At 40.5% G+C, this 6000-nt stretch overlaps 1 protein-coding gene across 15 annotated transcripts in view; it reads right to left on the bottom strand.

Annotated features, from left to right (window-relative positions):
• Positions 1 to 6000, bottom strand: part of NFIB (nuclear factor I B) — a 453529-nt gene that overhangs the window by 197151 nt on the left and 250378 nt on the right. The gene's annotated exons all lie outside the window — the stretch shown is intronic.

The following is a 6000-nucleotide window of genomic DNA, read 5'->3' on the forward strand; positions in this document are numbered from 1 at the left end:
TGATCATAACTGCTCAAACACTTGAAGAGCTACCCACTGGAAACTCTTCATCGAGGCAACTGAAACCCTCTGCAACCTGAACGTCAGCCTAGGCTCTTACAACTCTCCTCACTACCCTGACACTAGCTGGAGTCCACTCCCCCTCCCCCTGATTGCTCATGACCCCCAACCACCCACATGCCCTACCCATTCCCAATGACACCTTTTCTTGTGCTATCCCCAGCCTCCAGGACCCCCATTCCTCACATTCCTGTCTGAGGAAACCGTACTCTTTTTTCAAGCACTCTTCTTGAGTCACAAGAGCCTTCACTGACTTCTCGTGAATTACTAAACCCCCTCTCGCGCATGCCAATCGCAGTTTTTAGCGATCTGGGTGGCACCAGCTAGAACCTATGTTATATGATATAGGTGGTTAGCTTTCTGTTTCCATTGCCAAATTAGATTATCAACTTCCTGAGAACAGGGATCATCAGGGTTGTTGGTCTTTGTATTTCTACAACCTTTAGCACACTGCTGGGTATACGGGAGGTGCTAAACGTATGTGCACTGAATTAAACATTCGCATAATTTGAAGAACTAAAGAGGCACTGATGGTGGTTGGTCTGGACTTCAGTTTTATATAGTTGAAACCCCAGGTACAGCACAACCATTTACGGGAAGAGAGGCTGCATTGGTGCCCACTTTACCAGCTAACAGTGTTATATTAATAATTGTCACATCTAGTTCTCCCAGCATAGGAAAATTATTTAAGTCCCAGCATACAAACGCTCATTTTTTCCTAACAACGACTCATGTTACGAGGTGCTCTGCTACCTTAAAAGCATTTGTACAGACTATGTCCATAGGCTGACCTGTTATTTTTTAACCTGATATCACATATGACATCGTCTCTGATTCTGTGCCTATCTAAAATGATTCAGGGGCTTTTTCATCCACTTCTGCTGATAAAAAGAAAGGCATTTTTCAAATTCTGCATCAGATGTGACACTAGGGGGTTCCCCCCCCTCTCTTTTTTAACATTACGGAATGCCAAAAACCCTATATTTGAAGAAGCCTTATAACTCCAAGTACGGGCTTCAGAACTATAATCGTGTCATTTCTTCATTACTTTCCATACTGCTCCCCCACCAAGATTCAGTTTGCCAAATTACAACATCATTTCCAAAAGCACTACCAATCAGCAGAGTCGGCAATGAATGAATTCGCCCATATGCATCTGTCAGGCTATTGAGCGATAAAGCATACAGGCTAGGAGAACAGTATTGAGACATATGTGTTCTTACCATCTGCACACGGTGCAGCAATGCATTTCACACATATGATACGTCTGAAGCCTAATTTTACACATGAAGAAGAAAAGCATTCATGCCAACCCTCGGCACAATTCACGTCACATCGGATTCACAGTTGGTGGCTTTATGGTACTTTATGTTACATATGCCTGTATGTCCAAAGTTTTTTCTTGTGAGAGATCATTTAGACATAAAATCAGACATCTTCTTTAGTCAGAGGATATTGGCTTTAATTACGCTAACAAAGCCTCAGTCACACTAAAACAGAGTATTAGGAAACAAATTTGTTTGCCTTCTCAGAACCCATCATTTTTACTTTAATCACACCTCCCAACTACAGAAAAGAAAGGAAGTTGAACTGAGTAAGAGAACAAAGTGGCAAGCTATGTATATTAATTTTGCATTACATATTTTGGAAGGGCAGATTCATTATTTATACAGGTGCTACCTGACCTCTGTCCAGCGAGTTATTCATTTTAGCCTATTAATAAGCTACACTATAAACAACAATGAAAGTTACGTGACCTTGCACAGCTGTCTCAAGCCACTGTACTTCCATCGTTAAGGAAACTGTTAGATGACCCTGTTGTCAGAACACATTAAATCTGTCTGAATAAGGGAAAACAAGACTTTTTCTCCAAAGGATAAAACAAAAAATCCTGGGCACACTGGCTGCTCCCGCTATACAGTTAGTTACCATTGTTATGTATCATTTATTATTTACCTATGTTTTTCGTATAAGCGTTACAGGAAGCTTTTACGCTGCTTGTGGCCCATAATCAGTTGCTTATTGCCAAGGGAAAGACTTTTTCCCCAGAAAGACAATCTGTGCACACACTAATTTGAAAGACAGGGTAGGAGCTGCAAGTGTTTTAATAGCCCATTATCAAAAATTATCCCTTGGCTATAAAATCCCCAGACCATTGGCTTGAGATCAGCTCAAAGAAAAATGAGATTACAGAATTTAATCTAGTGAAGGGGAGTGAGAGACGAGTTCTAAAAAGCCTTAGATCACAAAAAAAAAAAAAAAAAAAAAAAAAGCAAAGAAAAGAAAAAAGAGGCAGAGGACAGAAACAAGATCAGTCTAGATAAACCTTCCACACGTTTACCTCATACAAACCTGACATGTTCCAAGATTGACTGTAATCTTTAAACGTATGCTGTGACTTTGCAACATTTTAATAAAGGGTGGAAAATGCTCAGAAAAAAAAAATTATATAGTAAGGTGACAGGAAACAAAACAGCATTTTGTCTTAAATTTGCAGAACCTAATTTATAGCAATAAAGCAGAACCTATGAGTTCTGGTAAATGTCAGGCCGTCATGTCCATTACATATGTGGGTAGGTATGAGGCAGAGTCTCCGAAGGCCCTTCAGAAATTGCACACAGCCGCCCTAATGCAAACCAGAAGTCTCAGACTGCTGGATGAACACTCAGATTCATTCCCCTGTGGATATTTAGAGAGGGTCCCCTCCACCCCACCCCATCCTCGTTCATGTACATTTCAAGGGACCAACCAGAGGCCGTGACCGTGGAGGTGGCTCATGAGAAGACAACTCCCACCCCCAAAAATCTGGCCCAGCCCCTGCAAAGAAAGCATCACAGCCGTGTGGAACCTCCCCCTCGCCCCACAACCTCTGCTCTCTTACATCTCCTCCCCCCTCCCCTCCCCACGAGCATCTGCCTTTGCCCAATCTCGCCTGGGCCAGCTCCAATAACAACATCTGCTTGGCAGCTTTTCAAGCCCACGGATAGTTATCTAACTGAGGCTTTTGTGCTGTACTGTTTATTCTATGTGAAGAAATGCCTCCTTAGTTGAAAGAGTACTTTAGAAAAACTGTGCAGCTATTAGCAAGTGAAGCACAAGGCTAATAACCCCCACCTGCTCATCAAATTAATTATGACATCTGAGTCATTATAACTCAGAAAGAAAACACGACTGCAGATTTGTCACATGTAGGAATAAACATGTATTAGGACCAGAAAAAAAAAAAAAATCAGACCAAGAGACTCAGCTGGACAAAACGCACGTTTCCACCTTTCAGAGACTGGAAATATGGATCCTAGGTTTCCAAGTGAACTGACGAAGAAGGATGAGTGGTTGGCCAGCCACACCATTGCTAAGTGGAGCAAAATGAGATAAAGTCAGGGAATATGGAACCTCACGGAAAACACTTAAAGAGTCAGTAATAATTTCTTTAAGCAAACCAAAACGCCATACAAAGCCATCCTGCTGAGGAAAAAATGCTGTTCGTAACGAATGTGACCCCCTGTCCTTTGGCCCATCTTAAATATACTCACAAAGACCCGGGATAGAGGGCTGTTGCCCTGACATACAGAAGGATACTTTAGCAATGCCAGTAACAGTCTAGGAAGAAAATACATTAAAGATGAAAAATAAAAACTTGTCATAAAGTTATTTAGCATTTAAAACTAGCATTATTAAAAGGTAAATTCTGTTCAGTAGCCCAAAAAAAATACTACATTTAAACATCAGACATTTGATATTATATTGCATAGTCAATACTGTGTTGCTAATATTTCAGAGTATTGAAAGTAGCAAGTTTTCATTATGTATTTTCAATAAACTTAAAATAGCTTCCAATCTCTTACTCTTTCCATACATTTTTGGCATTTGCAACTATAATGCATATTTTGCAATAGCTTATCTTCAAACTTAGGGGGACAAAATATTCTCGTCGTTGTGTTTAGGAATAAATGCAGGTAAATTTTAATAAAACTAATTCTTAAAAAAAAAAAAAAAAAAAGAACATGAATGGCTAGATGATGACCTAATCAATGTAGCCGTGACAGTTTTCCCTGCTGTTATTTTAAGAAAAATAAATCTCTGAAAAGATATTCACATGAATTACAATAAATCACTGTTATTTCAAGAACACTCCTAGTTAAATATCAGCACCTATAAATGTAAACCTTCTGCACGTTGCTGCAATATCTTTATTGTTGAAAAATCTTTTTTTATTTTTCTGGAGTCCTTGTGCTACCAATCAGAAAACACAAATCTGCCTTTTAAAACATATTGCTATTTTGCTAAATGACATTAGCCTACTATATTTTATATTCTACCTCCAGAAAAGTCTTCCCATTGTGGCAACAGCTAATCACCGGTTCTCGCAAATACAGTTTTCTTCATTCCGTTTTACGGAGGCAAGACCCACAGAAGAGTTCGTGTTTAACACAGGACATGTCACAAACCCTTCATATAAAATGAAAGCAAATCTCAGAAGCAATACAATTACTTTTTCTCTCAGTAGAACAACTTTGTTTCAGAAGTCTAGGGCTGAGTTGATTTATGTAAATGTGTTACTTAACCTCAACTTAAGATATAAATCCAGAGCAAACATAACCATGGCAATCCTGACACTCTACTTTGCCAAATCAGACAATTTAGTCAACCTAGACCAAAAATGAATTAAGATTATATTGAGAGTGTCAGTCCTAAGTCAAGAAAACACGCACAGCCAGAGCAGACCAGGGAGATCACTCATTAACTAGCCAACAATGCTGCAGAGCTTTTGCACGTCTGGGAAAACATGTTCCCAGTTTTAAACGCCACAGCAAATCAAGGCAATCTTTTAAAATGGGTGAATTTTCTGTCTTTTTCCACGAAGTCGGTCCTGAGAAGAAAGTCGGGTTCTCTGTTTATTATCCGCATAAGTCTCCATATGTCTAACTGGAATAGGTCCTTGCATCTAATTTTAAGGTAGAGGGAACCGGTGCCCAAGGTGGAGTGACAGCCCAGCTCTGAGGAGTTAATGCCTCCCTTCTGAAAACGACTTTGAGGTTGTTTTTTAACAGCCGGTTCCCACAATTATTAAATTCCTCTACCACGGTAGGTAACAGTTATACATCCCCAAGTACAACCGTGGGTTATCTGGCAGCATGTTCCTGCCTGAGTCTCCTGAGACACACACACACACACACACACACACACACACAAGTTAAAACCATGCTAGTCAGGCATGCTGTACAGAAGTCTGTCTGTCCAAGCCTGAAAAGTCAACACATTATTCTGTGAACAATATCTTGAGCAAGTAGCAGTATTATTGTCGGCCTGACTTTCAAAACTCTAAAGGCACGCCAGAAAGAGAGCTACATAAAATGCAGCAGTTCCCAGATCATACACAGTACAGAGATTCTCGTTTCCACTTAATCTCAGCACGAATCTCCACCCCTACTTCCTTCCCAATGGTATGTGGTCTTGAAAACACAAATGTTCACGTTTCCTGAAGCTGAGCTGCAAAGGAAAAGTCCCCTCCCAAGAGGCAGAGCCGCGTGCTTTTGGTGCCCCTGAAATTGTTCACCATAGTACAACATAATGTGACACTCACCACAATTAGCCCCAGGGAAACAAGTCTTTTTTTTTCACCTCTGATGTCATATAATAGATAAGGCCACGATCTGAGATTCTATCAGTGAGCCATATTATCTACGAACAAAGTATTTTAGGAAGAGTTTGCGAAGAGGGCCATGGTATTGCAAGGCTACCTTAAAGTATCTACATGGCTAGTGTTCCTCCGAATCTCATCTTGACAAATACCCTGTGGGTCGGAGACTAGAAAAGAACAGACAAATTACTGTCCAGAAATTAGACAATTCGACATGTTCACCGGTAGTTCTTCATCCTAAGTAATCCCTTCCCCCTCATTGTCTCCCCCTTCTCCCTCCGGTGGTTTTCTTCCACACA

Source organism: Leopardus geoffroyi, chromosome D4 (genome assembly GCF_018350155.1).
Source record: "Leopardus geoffroyi isolate Oge1 chromosome D4, O.geoffroyi_Oge1_pat1.0, whole genome shotgun sequence".
NCBI classification, from domain to species: Eukaryota; Metazoa; Chordata; class Mammalia; order Carnivora; family Felidae; genus Leopardus; species Leopardus geoffroyi.